At 40.7% G+C, this 22,922-nt stretch overlaps 1 protein-coding gene and 1 long non-coding RNA gene across 2 annotated transcripts in view; both read right to left on the bottom strand.

Moving 5' to 3' along the window:
• The window catches only part of SPPL3 (signal peptide peptidase like 3), a 190,175-nt gene that overhangs the window by 109,357 nt on the left and 57,896 nt on the right, over positions 1–22,922 (bottom strand). The gene's annotated exons all lie outside the window — the stretch shown is intronic.
• Positions 1–22,922, bottom strand: part of LOC135228230 (uncharacterized) — an 84,043-nt gene that overhangs the window by 3,447 nt on the left and 57,674 nt on the right. The window contains exon 1 of the long non-coding RNA XR_010318589.1: positions 1–22,922. This exon is cut by the window's right edge and continues 57,674 nt beyond it. This is a non-coding gene — a long non-coding RNA (uncharacterized LOC135228230).

Here is a 22,922-nt window from a genome sequence, read left to right on the forward strand (position 1 = left end):
AGGAAGTCTTAAAATGGAGGAAGCAAGTCTTCTCTTCTTACTGCCTGGAATACAGAAATGATGAATGGAGCTCAAGCAGCCACCTTGAACCATGAGAAACACACTCAAGATAGTGGATTAACAGGTTAGAAAGGGCCTGGATCCCTAATGACAGTGAAGCCACTATACCAACATGTCTACTTCTAGCCACCTCCTATATGAAGGAGAAATCAGTTACTTTGTTTAAGCTACTGTTGAGTTTTTCTTACTACACATAGCTGAACCTATGTATCCTAACACATACATATCGCCTACAACCTTGTTACACAAAATATAGCCTACAGAACCTTAGTTTTTCAAAATACTCTTCTTGGGGAAAACAGGTCCATACTTAAATTAGTACAGAAAACACTGTATTCACCCTTAAAACCTAGATGCCTCAAATTCTACGTTATCATTGTACACCATCCTGGGAAATTCTCTAAAAAGATAAAAACAAACAATTATTTATACAGGCATTGCATACAACGTTCTGAAGTGTGCCTCCGGTTACTTAGATTTTAAGCGTAATTTTTAAAAATAATTTTATTTTGTTGTTGAAAATATACACAGCAAAAACATACCAACTCAGCTTTCTATATGTATACGTCAATGACACTGATTACATTCTTCAAGTTGTGCAACCATTCTCACATTCTTTTTCTGAGCTGTCCTCACCTGTTATCATAAACTCATTGCCCAATGAAGTTCCTATCTAATCTTTCCAGTTGCTGTTGGCAATTTGACGCCAATATATTGTTGTTGTTAGGTGCTGTTGAGTCAGTTCTGACTCACAGAGACCCTGTGTACCACAGAATGGAACACTGCCCGGTCTTGCACCATGCTCACAATCGTTATTATGCTTTAGCCCACTGTCGCAGCCACGGTGTCAATCCACCTTGTTGAGGGTCTTCCTCTTTTCTGCTGACCCTGTACTTTACCAAGCATGATGTCCTTCTCCAGGGACTGATTCCTCCTGATAACATGTCCAAAGTACGTAAGACACAGTCTCACCATCCTTGCTTCTAAAGAGCATTCTGGTTGTACCTTTTCCAAGACAGATTTGTTTGTTCTTCTCGCAGTCCATGGTATATTCAATATTCTTCGCCAACACCACAATTCAAAGGCGTCAATTCTTCTTCCATCTTCCTTATTCACTGACCAGCTTTTGCATGCATATGATGCAACTGAAAATACAATGGCTTGGGTCAGTCTTCCAGGTGATGTTTTTACTTTTCAACACTTTAAAGATGTCCTTTTCAGCAGATTTGCCCAATGCAACGTGTCTGTTGATTTCTTGAGCCCAATATAGACGGATCTTAAAAGAGCATAATGTTCAAGGCAGATATTCTTTACTAGTTAAGCTAAACTACTGTTTGATTTTAAGGAGATTTCAGGAGATATTTTTGGTTTAAGGTTTAAAGACAATCTCGGCAATAGTTTCACGGGTTCATCCAGCCTCCACGGCTCCAGAAAAGTCTGGAGTCCAAAAGAAGTTGAAATCTTGTTTCATATTTTCCCCTTTTTGATCAGGATTCTTGTACAGAATCTTTGATCAAAATGTTCAGTAACTGTAGCCATGCACCATCCAGTTCTTCTGGTCTCATGACAAAGGAGGCAGTTGTTCATGGAGGCAATTAGTCACACATTCCATATTGCTGTTAGGTGCCACTGAGTAGGTTCCGACTCATAGTGACCCTATGTACAACAGAACAAAACACTGCCTGGTCCTGCGCCATCCTTGCAACTGTTGCTATGCTTGAGCTCATCATTGTAGCTACTGGGTCAATCCATTTCATTGAGAGTCTTCCTCTCTTTCACTAATCCTCTACCAAGCATGATGACCTTCTCCAGGAACTGTTCCCTCCTGACCCATTCCATATCCTCCTCCTATTCCTAACTCTTCTTCTTCCTCTGTTGCTCCAGGTGAAAAGAAACCAGTTGTTGTGCCTCAGATGGCCACAGGCACTACCTAACGAACTAGGATGTAGAACAGAAGCACTAAAACATGTCATCAGGTCAATTATCTGGGCTGTCTCATGAACCCATGACCCTAAACCTTCAAACCAAGAAACCAAATCCCATGAGATGTTTGGTTGTACACAGCAGCCTCAGCAGCTCCTCTTTTTCTGTTGTTGTTGTTTTAAGTGTAATTTTAAATGTTTCACCTTTTCACTAATTCTCTATCCTAGCTATTATGAAATCCTTTTAAGAGCAGATATATAAGTTGACTAATTAGTAGTCTGCCAAGTTTTAGAGAAAGAATGGGAATAAGAGTTGGTTAATAATTTAAGAACGACCACAAGCAAGAATTTCAGCTCTTTTTACAACTTACAGGACAGGCTAGCGTTAGGAATTACTAAGCAATTTAGCAAATGTCTTTAGACTTGGAAGTAGAGGAGTTGAACATAACCCTGCCATATTTGCTTTCTCAGGGGTAGGAGTAAAAAAAAGTCTCATTTATTAATTTAATTTGAACATCAATGGTTTTAATCAGACTTAAAATGTACACAATTATATTATTCCATAATCCTAATTTACTCACTGTAAAGAGACATCTGCTTTTGTCATAGTTTTATGCATCTTTATTTCTATGATAACACCTACAGTTAAGTGGATCATCACTCCCAATCGTTCACTCCTTTCCTTATAAAAATTACATACCCATGCTCTTTGCGGTATGACTTTGCAGTACCTACCATTGTGGAGAAACGTATTTTCTGACCCCACTGACACTGTGGTTGGCCATGTGACTTACTTTGGCGAATTAAATTGAGAGGAAATATAAACGCACCAGTTTCAAGCTGAAGACACTTCATGTTTCCACTCCTCCTTCTTAGATGCCACACTGATGATCTTACATGAGAAGAACATGCCCAGGTAGCCACTGCCACTCAGCCTAGGTCCCAGGATAAAACCATAAAATAACCCTAAATTCAGCTAAAAGCCTGAAGTCCAGGCTGGCCTACCTGAGCAAAGCCTAGATGAGCAGAACTCTACCAATCTGTAGACCCATGAGAGTTAAAACAAACGCTGGTTGTAATCCACTTGAGATTTTCGGGTTGTTTGTTTATGTAGCAGGGAAGAAAAAAAAGACCAAATAACACAGCTATGTAAGCTAAGTTACTGAACTGGATAGTTCACAGGATATGTAGAAATTCACTTAGAGCCTAACTGCGTTAAAACAGCATAGTTAATTCTCACTGATTCCCAGAGGAAAATGTTTAAGCCTCCCTTATTACTCCTCTGGAGTCCCTGCGTGGTACAAATGGTGAAAGTGCTCAGCTGCTAATCGAAAAGTTGGCAGTTTGAGTTCACCCAGTGGTGCCCTGGGAAGAAAAGCCTGGTGATCTACTTCTAAGAAATCAGCCATTGAAAGAAAACCTTATGGAACGCAGTTCTACTCCAAAACAAATGAGGCGACCATGAGTCGAAGTTGACTCAACCGCATCTGGTTTGGTTTCATGGGTTTTGTATTACTGGTAACAACTTATCAGAATTAGCTGGAGGAGTCATAGAGAAGCTTCTTTAGACAAAACTCAGGTTGCACTGATCACTAAAAACCTAACCCTTTTATAAAGTAAGATACTATCAACTGAGCAAAAACAAAACATTCTTAACTGTGACAGGCATCTCTGTAATACTAAAACTCAAACACTGTGATTACCACATGAACATGCCCACTCCTAACACTTAAAACAAATGAGTTGCTTTTGTTTAACAAAGCGATATAAGATTTAACCAAAACAAATACTTAAGAAGGAAAAGGCACAGAATATAAAGGATCCTCAGGAAAGGCGAGAATGAGAACGAGTTGGCCTCTGGGGAAAGATGGGCTTTGTGAATTCAGTAGCCGGATATTGCCTCAAATGCAGGGAATACATATTTGCTTTTCCTTATCAGCTCTCTAGAATGACAGGTATGACTCTTTAGTGCACTCTTGTTGGATCTATTTTCAGCATCCATTCTTTCTTCCCTTCCTAGTAGAACCCTGATTTTGACCCATTCCCAGCCCTAATTTACCCCAAACCCTGACTAGAGACGAGTACACAAACCAAGGCAGGTTAATCAGGGCCAGTAAGATTCAACTTGGGGACTTCTGTTAAGCCATCAGAGAGCTCTGCCCTATTCAGAGTGGAAGATCAAGTCTTGCCTGAAGTCAGTACTACCTGGAGTTCTCAGTTCCGGTACTAGAAAAGCCTCGTTACTGCTATGCCACTGGATTTTCTGTTCTTTATTTGCATCCAAACGTTCAACCGATAAATTTTTTTGAGTAACCAGGGAGCAAATGTGAAATTATGACTAGTGGTATTATCAAAGTGCCAAAACCAAAACCAAACCCACTGCTGTCAATTGCGACTCATAGTGACACTACAGGACAGAGTGGAACTGCCCCCACAGAGTTTCCCAGGAGCCCCTGGCGAATTCGAACTGCCGACCTCTTGGTTTACAGCCGTAGCACTTAACCACTACGCCACCAGGGTTTCCTATCAAAGTACCAAAAAAAAAAAAAAACCAAACCCATTGCCTTCGAGTCGATTCTGACTCATAGAGACCTTATACATAAGTCTTAATTCCAGGAAGGTGGGCAGACTAAAAAAAAAAAACTTGATCAGTTTTCCTCACCTTACCTTAAATGTAGGAGTCTTTCTCTTTAAATAACAAAAGGTGCAAACAGCCTATTAAAATCTCTAGTTCTGTGGCTAAATGCCTTTTTGGCCCAGCAATTCCACTTTCAAGTCTATACCCAATAGAACTGAAAACACATATCCACACAAAAACTCATATATGAATGTGTTAATAGCAGCATCGTGCATAATAGCCGAAAAGTAGAAATAATTCAACGTCCACTAACTGAAGAATGGGTAAAGAATATTATTCAGAATAAAGACTATTACTCAGCCATAAAGAGAAATAAAATACTGAAACCTGCTATGACGTGGATGAACCTTGAACTTGATATGCTCAGTGAAATAAGTCACACACAAAGGAACTAATATTGTATGATCCCACCTACACGAAATATCTAGAGTAGGCAAATGCAGAGACAGAAAGTAGATCAGTAGTTGCCAGGGGCTGAGGGGAGGGGGCCATGGGGAGTGACTGCTAATGGGTACAGGTTTCTTACTGCAGTGATGAAAATTAGACAGAGGTGATGGCTGCACAACTAAAAACCACTTTAAAAGGGTAAATTATATGCTATGTGACTTATCCCTCAATAAGGCTGTTATTAAAGAAAATAAGATAAAAGTTTTGAACTGTGCAGATGTTTATTATTCACTAGTGTTCTTTGTTACTGCACTTTTCAGTGAAAAGAATAGATTACTTACAGGCAAAACATCTGGGCTGCCCCCACCACCACCACCTCAGTTTTTCATTCTTACAGTGTTCTGAAACCTTCATGCTGTAAGAGGGTGAGGAATAAAAGCCCAAGTTGCATATTTCCCCCAAAAGAGTGAAAAGAAACTGCCTTCAGTTATTTATTCATATGAATAAGGTTAAATTATTTGACTGTATAAGTTAATAGTTCTGATGAAAAGCAAAACAAAATGTATTAATTGGGCAAATCCCAGTCTGTGCTTATACAATTAGCCCAATGTTACAAAAACAAGTAGCCCTTGTTATCCAAATATATTCAGTTTCTAAGTTTGGAAAGTGAAAAGTCAGACAATGAATGATAACTGAATTTTCCTTTGGTCAGGGAGGCTCAATATCTGACTACCTACCAATCACAACTTCTTACTTCAAAGTCAAATAATCATCAACATAATACACCTTCCTGCTTTTACCACAAATCCATAGCCTGGGTCACAGAACCACTGGCTTGCACAGTTAAACAACTGCCAGCACTACTGGATATTTAAGGCAAAATCTGGCATTTAATAACTCTGATATCCTAGTGCTACTTTACTATCCGGAATAGTAAGTCTGAGGATTCTGCAGGCTAAGTTAGTTTTGATCACCAGTGTAGACTGCCTGTGTCTCTTCTTGTGGACTACAACAGCCAGAGAGGAACTAAAGCACACATAAAACCTGTGAAGGCAAGAAGCAAAGAAGAGTGCGGTTTTTTAAACAATGGGTAGAAGCACACACAGCAAGTGGATACTTTTTAGGTAAAGTAAGGAGAGAGAAAGGAGCCTTGGTGGCGTGATGGTTAAGCACTCGACTGCGAACCGAAAGGCTGACGGTTCAAACCCCATCCAGTGGCTCTGCAGGAGAAAAGGCCTGGAGATCTGCTCCCATAAAGACGGTAGCCTGGGAAATCCTACGGGGGCAGTTCTACTCGGTCACACAGGACTGCCATGAGTTGGAACTGACTCGATGACACACAACAAGGAGAGAGAAAATGGTCCTAAAAAAAGTCCCCTGAGCATCTACTCAATTGAGAAAAATTATAATGCACCACAAAATCAAAGACATTTAACGGACAAAACCTAGAAACTCTTGTCACCAAACCTAAGATAATGGCACAACACTGTAAGACTATACACCAAGAAGATGCAGGTCAAGGAAAAAGCTTTACTGGTAGCATACGAAAAATTGTTCCTGGATAAATTATTTTTCAAAAATGGTGGAAATGGAAAAACAATATTGAAGAGTGCCCTAGCAAACACTCACAGTTACTGGAAGGAATACCCAGAAGACACTTTTTAAAAAATGCAGAAGAGCCTACCGATCAGCGATTTGGAAGCCCAGAGGCACTACATCAACTGTGCACTGTGTACTATTTCTAGCTTGAAACATTTAAAATCACAGCCTGAGACTAGTCAAGTGAGTTACTTCGCACATCCCGGGAGTGCGGCTACATGAGGAACTCTGTGGCCATGCTCCATTCAACAGCATTCACACGGTGACGAACCACAGTTCTACTAATGCATTATCTGGGGCAGCACTTCTGTACGTCCACACTGGGAATAAAGTACATGTCTGCTATCCCTATTCTCTTCTAGAAAATATCGTTATTACCTGTGATATCTATCCTTGACATAATCCTCTGTGATTTAAGCGTTGTCTCTAATCACCATCTTCTTACCCACTTCTATTCTCTCCTTGACCCATTCAAATCTATTCTACGGAGAATGCTCTTGTTAAAATTATGAACGACTCTCAAAGCCAATGTCACCGTTGTTCTTATCTAACTTGACCTCTCAGTAGCATCTGACAGTTTCCACCCCGCCTTCTTGGAACTTCTTGTTTCTCTTCTGGTTTCTCTCTGATGCCACAATCCATTGGTTTTCCCCCACATCACTGTCTGTTCCTTCTCAGCCACCTTTGCTGGCTCTTTCTTGTGGAGTGCCCCAGGGCACTAGGTCTCCTCCTCTTCTCAACCCATACAACTTCCCTCAGAATTTTATCAAGTCTAATGGTTTTAAATGCTTGCTGTCTGCTGCTTAATCCCAAATCTACACCTCTAGCCCTGGTCTCTCTCTCCCTGGAACTCCAGAGTCATATATTCAATTGCTTATTTGACATCTCCAATTGACTTCAGTAATAGGTATCTTAAAATTGAAATGGACAAAACTCCTAATTTTCCTCAAAAGCTTGTCCTTCCCCCAGTTTTTTTTACTACATCAGTAAAGGTACCATCCACCCTCCTTCGAAAGTCAAAATCTGCAACACAAGCAAATCGGCCATACCTCCAAAACATATCCCAATCTGTCCACTTTACACTGTGTCCATTATTAGCAAACTAATTCAAGCCACTACCATCTCTATCCTCAACTACTGCCAACTGCCTACTTGGTCTCCCTCTGATGGTTACTGTTATGCGTCAAGTTGGCTAGGCTATAATTCACCGTGGTTTGGCAGACACTATGTATCACCTCCCATTTTTCTGATCTGATATGAGCAGCCAATCAGTTGAAAGAGAAGTTTCCTCAGAAATGTGGTCTGCATCCATGATGTAAAAGAATGTTCTGGCAAAGCTTCCTCTCTTTTTTGGATCCCACAATATTCTTGGCGTCTGGCCTAGTTCCTGAGATGTAAACTAGCAGGGGCCTCCAGCCTGTTACCTGACCTGCAGGTTTTAGATTCATCAACCTCCGCAACTCCGTAAGCCAGCAGAGGCCTCCAGCCTGTCCCCAGACCTGAGGGTTTTGGATTCATCAGTCCCCGCAACCGCATGAGCCAGGAGAGGTCAGAGTGATGTTATCAGCCTCTTGTCTGACCACCCAAAGATTTGGGACTCGTCAGCCCCTACAATTGTCTGAGCCATTTCCTCACAATTGTCTGAGCCATTTCCTCGAAGTAAATCTCTCTCTCTATGTGCATCTATATACATTTCACTGGTTTTGCTCCTCTAGAAAACCCACACTAAGATGCCTTCCCAACAAACACAACCATTCTTTACACCTAAATTGCAGTATGTCTGGCCTTTGTCTAAAATCCCCCAATGACTTGCCACTAAATTGATAAAATCCAAACTCCTGTCTATCTATCTGACTTTAATCTTACCTTTATTCTTTGGTCCCCAACCCCTCCCTGTCACCCCAACACAAATACTGTGCTTCACTCTCAGTGGCCTTCTTTCTGTTTTTGAACCCCCAACTCATTTCCACTTTAAGACTATTCCTTCTGCTTAGAATTTGCTTCCTCTGATGTTTGCATGGCTGGCTCTTGTTATGCAGACACCAGCTTAAATGTCACCTTCTCAGGCATTTCCGGCCTACTCAATTTCAGAGTCACTCAATCACTGTATCATCCTATTTTAATTCATTGCTCAGAAATCATTATTGATGTTTTCCTTATTTGTTATAGCTCCCTGCTAATCCTCACCCCTGCCAGAAGATAACGTCCATGACAGGAGGGGCCTTGATGCCTTTATTCACTGCTGGATCCCAGCACCTAGGACAGTGCCTGACTCATAGCAGGTGCTCAGAAAATACTGTAAATGACTGAATGACTGAAAAGTAGGAACATTCTAAAAGGAATGATAACATAATTTTCTGATTTCATCAATTCATTTCAAACACAGGCAAGTATGGCACATTTGTTTAGTGTGTGTCAGTTAATTTTACCAAAGATACACGCTGATCTCTTCAAACAGATTTTTAATTATATTAAAACCAATGAAATTTTATTGTTTTAAACTGATGAAATAATTTCTTCAGTCTCTGGTTCACTTACATAGCTGTTATTTCATCTTAAACTAGTTGTTTTAGAATTCTAAAGCCTGAACACGTTTCATCCTATAAAGTCTATGGAGAGCAAAAGAGTGAGTCAGGGAGGCTGTTTTGCTTATTTAGGGTATGTTACTTAAGAATGGAAAGAGAAACAAATCTTAAAACTGGATTTTTAAAAACCTGTAACAAGTTAAATTTATTAAAAATACAATAGTAAGGTTCTCAAGAAAAGTAACCATTTTGATTTTTAAAAGTAGTTTGGAGAAAGCTGGCAAAATGGAACAGATGCAGCAAAGTTTTAAGCCTTTCACTGAGCCATTTATAAAGTTTTTAAACCAGTTTTCATAGAAGCTCTTGGGACAGATTCCATATTTTTGTTTGCCAGATAGAGGGCAGGAATAGAAAGCCCAAGAGAGTCACATGGTGGAAGTGTGGAGGCTTCTTTCAGGCACTCAGCTGGGTATTTACATTGCGACAGCAAACTCTGTGGTTAAGCCTGTGCAGTAATTAAGTAGTGTGTTTATAACTTAAATCTCAGTGGATTTTTCTAAGATTTCCCCTTAGGCTCAGGAAGAAGTGGAATAAGATTCCAACTTATAAACACAAATAAATGAAGCTTTATATGTTACTGAATACCTGCACTGATTGCCTCAAGCTGAAATTGACCACACACAGAACCAAACATAAGGAAAAAGGAGATTCAAACAAACAGAATAACGAAAAGAAAGGAAGCTATAACACCGATTTCCACAGTAACCCGGAAAGAAGGAAGGATGGGAAGGAGGGAGACAAGAGAGGAGGGAGGGAGGGAAAGAGGAAAAATCAGATTAATTTCATTCATCTCTCCGGGGAGGCTGGAAATATGAATTGGGTTTATTTTTAAGGTAACCATCTGAACTGGAAGAGAGATGCCAAGCCACATGAAGACTACCCAGGAGCAGCTCAGAAGAAACAAGAACCTCCCTCCAGAGTCGACAGAGAAAGGAAGCCTTCCCCTAGGGCCAGCGCCCTGAATTTGGACTTTCGGCCTCCTAAACTGTGAGAAAATAAATTTGTTTGTTAAAGCTATCCACTGTGGTATTTCTGGAAACCTTGGTGGTTAAGAGCTACGGCTGCTAACCAAAAGGTCAGCAGTTCGAATCCATCAGGTGCTCCTTGAAAACTCTATGGGACAGTTCTATGTCCTATAGGGTTGCTATGAGTCAGAATCAACTTGACGGCAATGGGTTTTTGTTGTTGTTGTTGTTCTGGGTGGTATTTCTGTTACAGCAACACTAGATAATGAAGACAGAATTTGGAACCGGAAAAGCGGGGTGCTGCTTTAACAGATACCTACAGTGTGGAAGCAGTTTGGGAATTGGGTAATGGGTAGAGGCTAGTAGAGTTTCAAGGTGCCTAATAGTGAATAAAGGTCTAGATTGCCTTGAAGAGACTGTTGGGAGGATTATGGACATCAAAGGCAATTCTGGTGAGAGCTCAGAAGGACGTGAGGAGAGCTGCAGAGAAAGGATCATCTTAGAGAACACATATGGCGCCAGCGACAGAATGTTGCTACCAATGTGCTCCTGGTGAGGCTTTAAAAGAAAACAATGAGCATGGGATTGGACAATGGAGGAAGTGCGACGCTTTTTACGCAGTGCTGAAGAACTTGTCTGAATTATGTTCAAATGTTTGGTGGAAGGTGGAACTTGCAAGTGATGAACTTGGATATCTGGCTGATGAGATTTCTAAGCATGATCTTGAAGGGGCCGTGTGGTTTCTCCTTGCTCCTTGTAGCAAAATGCTAGAGGAAAAAATAAATTTAAAAATGAACTATGCAAAATGAAAACAGAACTTAAAGATCTATATACTGTTGTACAAATTAAGGACATGTGTCCTAGAACGTTCACCAAGGATGTGACTACACAAACTTTTGTTAAAGAAATTAGGCCTGTGACTGATGGATCTAACCAACTACCACAGCAAAAAAAACCATCTGCTTAGACTGAGGGCAAAAGACAATGAACAAAAGGAAAAAACACTGTCTGCATCTCGAATTCTATAGGCAAGAAAGAGACCAAAAGGGCTACTTCTGTTGTCCTCCAAGAAAAGAAAAGGACCATCCCTGGAGCAGCTCGGAGATTAGCAGAACTGTTGGAAGGAGCACAGGAAGCAGGGCCTTCATGGTTTCAAAGGGTGGTACCATGGTCTCTTGCCTCTCAAAGAGCAGGGCCATAGCCTCCTAGGTTTCAAAGTGTTGGTCTTCGCCAACTCATTTCTGGAGAGTAGGGCTGCTGTTAAGGTGTGCCAGGGGGATCGGGCTGGTGCCCAAAGCTGAGGGGGAGCGGCTGCCATGCCCAAGGGCAGAAGAATAGGGCCTGCTGGGGCTGAGGGGGTGGGGCCAACACTCAGATAGACTAGGAGAATGGGGTCACCCAAAGCTGAGGGAGCAGAGCTGCTATCCCAGTGGGCCTGGAAGGCTGAGGGGAAGCCCAGGGCCCAGGGGCCTCTACCTAGAATCGAGAGGGTGGGGCCAACACCCAGAGTTTGGAGGGTGGGGCCGTTATCCAGAGAAGTCTCAGAGAACAGTTAGGATTGTTTTCAAGCCTTGAGAACTAACGTAAATTGTTCTGTTGGGTTTTGGACTTGCTTGGTGCCTGTTATCCCTTCTTTCTCTCTAAATTCTTCCATTTGTATGGAAATACCTACTTTGTCCCTGTTCCACCACTGTACTTTGGGAACAGATAACTTGTATTCTACATTTTACAGGTTCACAGATGAAGAAGAATTTTCCCCCAGGAAGGAATATGCCTGAAGTCTCACCCATATTTGATTTAGTTGATTCAGAAGATGAGGTTTTGCACTTGGAACGGATTTAAGATTTTTGGGATGACATGACGGGGTAAATGTGTTTTGCATGTGGCAAATGGGGGGCCAATGGGTGGAATGTTATGGATTGAACTGTGTCCCCCAAAAATATGTGTTGTACTTTGGAGAGTGGCACCTGGGGTCTTAAATGCTAGCACATGGCCATCTAAGATGCATTAATTGGTCTCAGCCCACCTGGAGCAAAGCAGAACGAAGAACACCAAAGATACAAGGTAATTATGAGCCCAAGAGACAGAAAGGGCCACATAAACCAGAGACTACATCAGCCTGAGACCAGAAGAACTAGATGGTGCCCAGCTACAACCCATGAGTGCTCTGACAGGGAACACAACAGAGAACCTCTGAGGGAGCAGGACAGCAGTGGGATGCAGACCTCAAATTCTTCTAAAAATACCAGACTTAATGGTCTGACTGAGACTAGAAAAAAAAAGGACCCCAGAAATCATGGTCCCCAGACCTTCTGTTAGCCCAAGACAGGAACCATTCCCAAAGCCAACTCTTCAGACAGGGATTGGACTGGACTATGGGATAGAAAATAATACTGGTGGGGAATGAGCTTCTTGGATCAAGTAGACACATGAGACTATGTGCGCAGCTCCTGTCTGGATGGGAGATGAGAGGGCGGGGGGGTCAGAAACTGACCAAATGGACACAAAAATAAGAGAGTGGAAAGAAGGGGGGTGCTGGCTCATTAGGTGGAGAGCAACTAGGAGCATACAGCAAGGCATACATAAATTTTTATGTGAGAGACTGACTTGATTTGTAAACTTTCACTTAAAGCACAATAAAAATTAATATATGTGTGTGTGTGTGTGTGTGTGTGTGTGTGTGTGTTATAAACTCCAATCTCTATGCCTGTGGTTATAATTCCATTTGGGAATGTGTTGTCTTTGTTATATTCATGAGGCAAGATTAGTGTAGGGTATATCTTCAGTCAATCTCTTTTGAGATATAAAAGAGATTAAACAAGCAAGCTGGGAAGCAGAGGTGGGGGGAGAGAGACGCCAAGCCATATGAAGACTGCGCGGGAGCAGAGGCTCAGAAGAGACAAGGACCTTTCTCCAGAGTCAACAGAGAAAGAAAGCCTTCCCCTAGAGCCAGCACCCTGAATTTGGACTTCTAACCTCCTTAACTGTGGGAAAATATATTTGTTTGTTAAAGCCATCCACTTTTGGTATTTCTGTTCTAGCAGCACTAGATAACTAAGATGGGGCGGGGCGGTGGCAACACCAGCACCACTGTTTCTTGTCCAGTCTGAATGACTGAGAATAATGGTACCATTAACAAAGTGGTAAGAGTTTATTTTAACTAATTTATTTGTTTGTCCCGCCCCTGCCCAGGAGCGAGCTAACTTAACAAGTATATTTTAGAGTTGTTGTACTACTTTAACCATCTGCATATTTTACACAGATTTGTCTAATTAATCTACATATTTAGAATTAAAGTTAACTACTTTCTGATTGTTCCATTTCCAAAAGTCATACTTCAACCCAAAAAGTGGCAAAGGGAAAGGCAAGGTTTCTCGGAGGTGCTTTAAGCTGCCGCTCATTTAATGCATCTCATTATATCTAAAATATAAAGAAATAGGAAGATAAGCAAATAGGAAAAATACTCCTATGACTACTCTTTATCCTCTACATGTAGACACTGATACCAAACAATGAGCAAGCTAGAGATCCTCTCTCTGATATTCAATTTATTTTTTACCATCATTCAAGGCCCAGAACCTAATATAAACATGATTACTGTGTAAATGTTTTTACATTAATAAAAGTAAAACTAGCTAAGCTTACTCACACATACCACTGATTTAACTCTAACAAAGCTACCAGGAATGGGATCATCAACTCCAAAAAGCTTTACTGTATATATCGAAAGATCAGCCTTCTGAGGGTAAAAAATAATTTCATTTAAATGGTATCAACTGGTAGGACAGTTTCCTGAACTCTTGTTAAATAGCTACTAATGGACTAAGAAGCCACCATAGACCAAAACCAAACCCATCGCTGTTGAGTTGATTCCAACTCATAGCGACCCCACAGGACAGAGCAGAACTCCCCCATAGGGTTTCCAAGGCTGTCATCTTTACAGGAGCAGAATGCCACATCTTTCTCCGGAGGAATGGCTAGTGTGTTTGAACTGCCGACCTTTCAGTTAGGAGCCGAGCACTTAACCACTGCACCACCACAGAGACAGGTAAAATAGGGTGACCTGTTTATACTAGTGGAGTACCTGAGTGGTGCAAACAGTTATCATGTTCAGCTGCTAACCAAAAGTTTGGCGGTTGAAGTCTATCCAAAGGCATCTCGGAAGACAGGCTTCGCAACCTACTTCCAAAACAATCAGCCACTGAAAACCCTAAGGAGCACAGTTCTATTCTGATACACACGGGGGTCGCCATGAGTCAGAACGGACTCAACAGCAACCGGTTTATACGAGCAACTGCTTAAAAGATTTGAGGCAGTTAAATTACCAATATACAGAATACATACAGGTAAAAATAGCGAATTTTACTTAGAAAATTCAAATCACTCTAGAAAATTGAGATCCATATATTCTGTATGAAGTGATTTTTGCAAGTGGCATAAGAATACGTCCAAGAAAATACCTAACTTGTAGTGGGTATTCTAGTTAGCTATGAACTAGCTTCACTAGTGAATAACACACTGAATCTTTACCTTCTGGCACTAGGAAACTTCTACTTAACTGAGATTCCAGAAAACACCTTTGAGTTATAAGTACTAACATCTTCTCATGTATACCCTCCCCCACAAAGTTTTCATGTCAAGTCTTACCACTTACGATTGCTGTTGGTTTATGAATCCATAATTCCACAGTAAAACATTTTTCATTTGAAAATGTAGGATTAAAAGGATTTTGACAAGAACTCAGTAAAAACAACCACTCCTAACAGAGTGTAACAGATCTATACAGGCAGACACTGGTCAGATGCTTCCCTCGGCTGAATCACCTGGCCATGGAAAGCCCCTCTGGTGTGCAAACTTAAAACAAACTAGCTTTCGAGAATCTTCTAAAGCAACCTGCTGGACCAAGCTAGGTTTAGAAATCTGATGAATGACTGGAGAAGGATAGCTCCTAGGGCTGCTGGGGGAACTCAGTTCCAGGAACCCCTTCTGTAAAATTAAGCCCTTCTGAGACACTCTTACTTAGACCTCTCCAGAGGCTTATAATCCTTCCCCACTGCCCCTTTCAAATCTAATTACTTTCTCAAAGTCTCTAGAGTCATCAGAAGGTTAAGAGCAAAGGAAATCTCAACATGTCCACACCATAGAAGATTATGCCACATTGTAGGCAACTCTTAAAAGTCTCACACTATGAAAAAGAATATTGGGTCTTTTGACAACAAGCTAGTGATTTCTTAGAGAACTTTCCCTTTTCCAACCCTGCATTAAGTTTTCTATTGTTGCTGTAACGAATTACCACAAACTCTGGGCTTCAAGTAACACGTATTCATTCTCTTACAGTTCCAGAGTCAGAAGTCTAAAATGAATCTTATGGAGCTAACATCCAGGGCTGGTTCCTTCTGGAGGCTCTGAGGAGAATCCATTTCCTTGCCTTTTGCAGCTTCTAGAGGCCGGCCCGCTACCTTGGCTCACAGACCCTTCCTCACATCACTTGCTTCCATGGTCACATCTCCTACTACTCACTCTGATCCTCCTGCCTTCTTCTTCTAAGGATGCTTGTGACTACATTGGGCCCACCCAGATAACCCAGGATAATCTCTCCAGCTCAAGATCCTTAATTTAATCATATCTGCGAAATCCTTTTTACCACATTCACAGGTTCCAGGGATTAGGATGTGGACATTTGAGGGGTGAGGGGGGAATTACTCAGCCTACCACACATCTGTATATAGTTTTTAAACTTTAAAAGGCACAGTGTTTATCTACAGTATCTCATTCAATTCTTTTGTGGTGGTATCAAGTCTTATTTTATGGATGAGGAAAAACTGCAGTTCAATAAAGTTAATTTCTTGGCCACAGCCATACAGCTAGCCAAAGACCTAGGACTCAAAATCAGAGCCTATGGCCCTAGAGATCACGCAGCATCACTACATACTGCCTTCTCCTCCACCACGCTGCGTACAATTCCTTTGTCTTTTTCTCCTCTCAGTTTCCTGTACAGCTTTTTACCATACCTAAAGTCCAAACTGCAATCTACAAAAAAAGTTGCCTTAAACTTTCTCAGGTATGGCTTCCTTAGAACTCAGCCTAGGACAAAAGAAATGCCTAATAGCTCTGTTAAGTCCAAACTTAAGCGATATTTTTGTCCTTAAAACTTAGCACCTTTTGAGTACTCCACAACTTCTCAAATCTGGGAATCAGGCCGGACACCGTCGCCTTCATTTCCTGTTACACGCTGATTTTCATACGGTAATTGTTCCCCCCCACCCACAAAAATGGCCAAAATCCCAGCTTCATAAAGATATGACATCATCAAGGTATGTAGGAATTTAACACTGCATTGTGGACTACCTTGAGCTAGTAGCTTGTGTGATATTTGACAGATGTCACTGTTTCCGTGGAAAATTAAAAACAGCCTGTGGTGCCCAGGTGAGTTTGCTGGGGCACCGTATGGTGCCCGAGCAAACTGTAACTGTAGGCCTACACCCTTTTCATTATTGACTGTACACACCAATCTTGACAAAAATGTGCTCTTCAGTATGCAAAGTACATAGCTGTATCTCCAAATAATGACCTAAGACAAACAATACAGGGAACTCCCAGTTTGTTATCACACATATTGGCATGCCAATATGACATTTTCTATTACAGATAGATTCTTCATCATCATCTCATCTGCTCACTCTGCTCTTTTCTCCGGCAGAACGCAAGCAGAATACAGGAAAGTGTCTGTAGACAGTAGGATTCTGCTCAGTCTCCAGGACTATGTTACATCTAAAAGCAGAGAATTCCTGTGCAAAATGAATAAAATACACTGACACTTTTATCTACCCAAAGGAACTGTACTTATTAAAACGTCACAATGAGAAATACTCGACCAAATGCCAAAAACAATTTTTCAGTGACCTTAAAAATGTACACAATAGTAGCAAAGTGAAAAACTAATACAGTGTTTACACATTTGTCATATTTCTTGATTTTTGATACCTTTTTAAAAAATCGTTGTTGAAAATATACACAGCAGAAATACATCAATTCAACAATTTCTCCATGTATAACTTAGTGACAATGACTACATTCTTCAAGCTATGCAGCCATTCTCATCCTCTTTTTCAGAACTGTCCCTCCCTCATTAACATAACCTTATTGGCCTCTAAACTTCCTATTTAAACTTTCGAGTTACTGTTGGCAATTTGAGCCCATACGTATAGTTCTTCAAAACAGCACAATGATCAAGGCGGACATTCTTTACTAATTACATTAAGCTACTGTTTGGTTTAAAGAAGACTTCAGGGGATATTTTTGGTTTAAGGTTGAAAGACTGTCTCAGGCCAATAGTTTTAGGGGCTCACTGCCTCAATGGCTCCAGAACGTCTGGATTCCATAAAAATTTAAAATTCTGTTCCACATTCTACCCCCCTCCCATCATGATTCTTCTACCGAATCTTTGATCACAACTGTTGATATCATTTTAGGCCTAATGTTAGGAAGGAAGGACATGATGCCATCAAAGCCTGTGGGAGGGAGAGTTTCAGAAATTGTCCAGTTACGCAATGAAAGTCAAGGATCTTCAAGAGCAGTGCATCGGAATCGCCTGCAGGATCTGTTAAAACACAGTTGCTGGACCCCACTCTAGAGCTTCTGGAAACCCTGGTGGCACAGTGGTTAAGAGTTCAGCTACTAACCAAAAGGTCGGCAGTTCAAATCCACCAGGCGCTCCTTGGAAACCCTATGGAGCAATTCTACTCTGTCCTTCCTATAGGGTCACTACGTGTCGAAACCAACTCAACAGCAACAGGCCTGGTTTTTGGTTTTACCCGAGAGTTTCTGGTTCACTAGGTCAGAGACAGAACCAAGAATCTACATTTCTAAAAAAAATTCCAGGTGGTGCAGATACTATTTGTCTAGTGACCACACTCTGAGAACAACTGCTCTAGATAAAATTCACATTTTCTTGGCAATTCAGAAGAGCTACTGAGTGTATTTTAAAAGCTGGTAAGGAGATAAATTTGTGTCCAAAATAGCAAAAAAAATTTTTTTGCAATTTGCTATTTCAAACCGAATTCAAACAGAATAAATTGTGCTATTCAAAACTTGGCTACTCATGGTTTGTGCCAGTGATTAATTTACCCTTTATCGACCGCTCTGAGAGGATTAAATGTGATGATACATGTAACAGCCTCCTGTGAGGCGGGCAGAGGCAATTAAGGCTCAAAAAAGCAAAGGGTTCACCATGAAGTGCCAGAATAATTCTCAATATTTGGAGGAGAGTGTTAAAATTTGTAAACATGGCCTACCTCTCCCCCTAAATCATTTTCGAATGCTGAAGAAATATTTTGGTGATGCTTGTCAAATTATACTCTAGCAGTTAGATACAGGTAAATCTAGTTCTGCTGACATAATATGGAGCAAAGAAGTAAGCAACCAGGTAACAGCTTTAATTTGGTTGGTTTTTATTTTTTACATCAGGGGCTATGTGCTCTGGTCAGTTACCTCTTTCAGCATCTATCTACATCTATAAATCAGTAAAACAGTAACTGATGGGCACGAGCCCAAGGTACTACGAAAGCCTTATTGGTCAAATAATTGTTAAATGGCATTTGGCATACTTTATTAAGGCAAGAAAGTGTACTAATACATACTTAAAAAGATTTTTTACAAGACTCAAACAGAAATGGCTATTAACAGGGTCAACCTAAAACTCAGCCAGCCTGGATGCACCAACGTCTATGCGTCATTACAGAGTTTTGAAAGGTTATCAACAATGAAAAGCGAAACTTCCTGTTATTTCTTTTCCTTTTCAAAAATAGCCACCATCAAATGTTTCCAAAGCAGAGCATTTTGTTTTCTGTATAATCAAGATCTGCTCAACTGAGAGAAAGAGTTCAATAATCAGATATTTATTTATTTGGACCTAAAAGCAAGTCAGGCTTTTCAGCACATGCCCGTACCTGTCTGGTGATGACTTTCCACAAGAGGAGAAGGAGACAGAGACCAGCACACAGGACCTGCCTGAGCCTACCTCTAGTAAGCAGGAAAGACGAGAGGGAAATGAGTATCCTTCTAGCCACTGTTCCTTCGTTGTACAAAATGACCACAAGACCCCAGAAAATTCAAGAACGACTGGGGAAGTAAAGCGGACTATCACTGATTATATCCTTTTTCTGCTACCATGATAAGCATCAGAAGAGTAAAAAATAATATTCTGGTGATGACAAGTACTAGAACAGTTCAGCTCACATCCACATTCACAGTACCAACAACTTATGAAGTGGATCCTTCAGTTTACGAGCTTCCAGATAGCACAATAAATGAACAGAAATAATATACTTCACTGGTTATTTTTCAACTCCCCAATTAGAACCTGACAAATGTATATAGACCAATTTTTGTCAAGTAAATCATAGGGCCCTGCTATCTAGCATCAAGACTTCAAAGATTAATTTTCAAATACAATTATTGTTCTCAAGGAAACAATAAACCAGCTGCTGTTGCATCGATTCTGACTCACGGAGACCCCATGTGTGTCAGAGTAGAATGGCGCTCCATAGGGTTTTCATGGCTGTGACCTTTATGAAGTAGACCGCCAGGTCTTTTTCCAAGATGACTCTGGGTGGGTTCAAACTGCCAACCTTTCAGTTACTAGCTAGTGCTTAACCATATGTGCCACCCAAGCGACTCCATTAAGTAAACAATATTGTGTTCAGTCCATTCTCAGGCAGTAAAACAGACTTAATGCCTTTCACACACCAAGGAAATGCATCATTCGTGCATAGGAACGGTGAACAGTGATATACTTGAAGCCGAAGAGCCACGCCAGGGTGGTCTCACTGTCAGATACTGTGCTTGTTCACCATGTAGTTGTCCCTGGAAGGTGGGATATTGCTGAGAGTATCCCAGTTTTAAGATTGAGTATAATTCTGAAAATTAGCAAAACAGATAAAGCAGACACTGCTGGCAGTCTCTTCACTGCCATTCCCTCAAATTTCCCCTTCAGAAGGGAACCTCAATTTTGCTCAAGTATCTGCTCTTCTCCCCAGGACCATGTACTTCAGGAAAGGCAAGCCTAGAAGGTAAATCAGGATCAGTCAAAGTCAGCACTGTTCAAAAGAACCTTCTATAATGATGGGAATGTTCTGTATCTGTGCTGCCCTGTAAGGGAGCCACTAAACTCGGGTGGCTATAGAGCACTTGAGATGTGGTGAGTGCAACTGAGGAACGGAATCTGTAACCTTATTTTTCCTTTTAATAAGCTGAAATAGCTCCATATGGCTAGTGGCTACCTTAAAGGATGGCACAGCTCTGAGCCAATCCTGGAGATCCCAGGCCCCCTGGTCGCGATTTGGTTATGTCTAAGTTTATGATGCAATTCTGGCCAACGAGATAGAGGGAGAAAGTTTTCCTTCATCTAAACAGAAAAGAAAAGGCACACAAGGAAGACAAGGCCCTTTTTTCTGCCTCTGGATGTGGTCTAGAGGATGTGATGTCAAGGAAATGTAGCAGTCATCTTGTGAATAGGAGGGCAGCAGGCCTGCAGGCAGATGAGGTGGATATGCTGAAGAAAGCAGGGCAAACGGGAAGAATCTGAGCCCTTGAAAGAAACCGAGCTGCCCAACCACTGCTTAAATAATAAAAAAAAACATACAATTTTTGATTTATTTATTCACATGTATATACATTTTAGATATTTTCATTGATTCAGATATTTCCTGGGCATCTACTAGGAATACAACAGTGAGAAAAATAGATTAAAATCCTCGTTTCACATGAATTAAACAAATTCTTGCTGTTTAAGTCAGCCCTGTCAGAGTTTTTTGTGATTTGCAGTTGAACATATACTTACTTACATGAGAAATAAAGTGAAAAGGGGATAAACTGTTTTCCTTGGAATGGTAGTGAAATAAATCTAGATATTTAAAGATCAGATATTAATGGCAATTCCAAAGAAGTACTCGTAGAACAAACATATCCTAATAGCAGGCCATATATACTTAACTAAAAATAATTTTGTTAGCATAGATTAAGGCCAGGCTAAGAAAAATAAATATGATTTATAGTAAACTAACCACCTGTACACTACCATCCAAGGACTCATTTAAAGATATCATTATTAAAGTGTAGCTACAAAGAGAAAACTTTTCTAAATTATTTTTTCCTCATTTACCTCCCTATCAGAAAAAATGAAATAAAAATGACCTTAAAATGGATGCCCAAATTTTCAAAAAGGTTATATTCTAATAATTGAAATAAGGTATATCCATGAACTAACAAATGGATAAATACATTGTGGTATACAGGCAGTGCCTGGATTACGAATGAATTCCATTCCTAAATCTCTCTTTAAGTCGAATCTGTATGTAAATCCCAACAGGTACGGTTCGTATCTAACATTAATCAAATGTGTCTTAGTATGTTGTATATACTGTACCTTCCTATGCATAAAAAAAAAAAATGAAAGAAACACTTCCAGATACACTAACACATCTTTAACACAACAATACAATAATAATAATGCTTTGATGTATGTCGCAAAATAGTGCCGGTTTGTTATTATGACCAGTCTGTGTACCTTTAATTTTTAATATAATAGGCTTTAAGAGACTTGGTTCGTGACTTCTGATGTCTGTAACCCAGGGACTGCCTATATACATACAATGGAATATTACTCAGCCATAAAAAGGAGTGAAGTACTGATTTCTGCCACACTGTGGATGAGCCTCGGAAAAAATAAGCTACAGGAAAGAAGCCAGATACAAAAGGTCACATACTGTAGGATTCCACTGATATGAAATACCCAGAACAGGTAAATCCATAGACGGAGAAAGCAGCTTAGTGGTTGCCAGGGCTTGGGGGAGAGAGAAACGGAGGGTAACTGCTTAACGGGCACAGGGTTTTATTTTGGTGACGGGGATGTTTCGCAACTAGAAGGAGGTGGTGCGTGCACAACACCCTGCATGTACTGAATGCCAATAAACCATTCGCTGTAAAATGGCTAATTTCACGCTATGTGGATTTCACCACAATTTAAAAAAAAGATCTGTCCATAAATAATCAAAATGCAAGGAAAAAATGACATTAACTTTCCTACTAGACTAGACCCTATGTTGAGGGCAAGATTCATGCCTGATTCATCTTTCCATTTTTTCTGCCAAACACATTAAAAAAAAAAAAACCTATTTGTTGAATGAGTAAGACGTGAGTCAGTAGTAAGGGTGGGTGGGTAATTACTCTTCCCTTTCCACAGATGAGGAAACCACAGGGAAAGAAAGGTTCCTAGCTGGTGAAAAGCAGATTTAGGACCAGATTCCAGATTTCCTAACCCCTGTTATCCAGGCTTTCCCATCAAGCCCTGATGCCTCGCACATATAAGAAACAAAATCCCATTAACAGTCAGACTTCCAACAATCTGAAATCAAACTATGACACTTAAAAGATACTCAGAACATCTCTGAAGAACAATCCCTCAATTTTAAATTGAGGGCCAATAACTATACTACAGAAGCAATAAGGGTAACAGACATGTGACCGAGAAGGAAAGGAAGAGAAGAAAGCAATCTTCAGGATATGCTCTGGATCCCTGATACCTAAGAGTTTTGAAATATCAGAAGGAGAGCAGAAGAGCTGTAGAAGTGTTATGGGTAAGCGAGAGCACTGGGAACTGGCAAAGCCAAAGGATGGTGTCTTAGGCATCTTGTGCTGCTATAACAGAAATACCACAAGTGGATGGCTTTAACAGAGAGAAATTTATTCTCTCACAACCTAGTAGGCT

The sequence above is a fragment of the Loxodonta africana genome, chromosome 19, assembly GCF_030014295.1.
Source record: "Loxodonta africana isolate mLoxAfr1 chromosome 19, mLoxAfr1.hap2, whole genome shotgun sequence".
NCBI classification, from domain to species: Eukaryota; Metazoa; Chordata; class Mammalia; order Proboscidea; family Elephantidae; genus Loxodonta; species Loxodonta africana.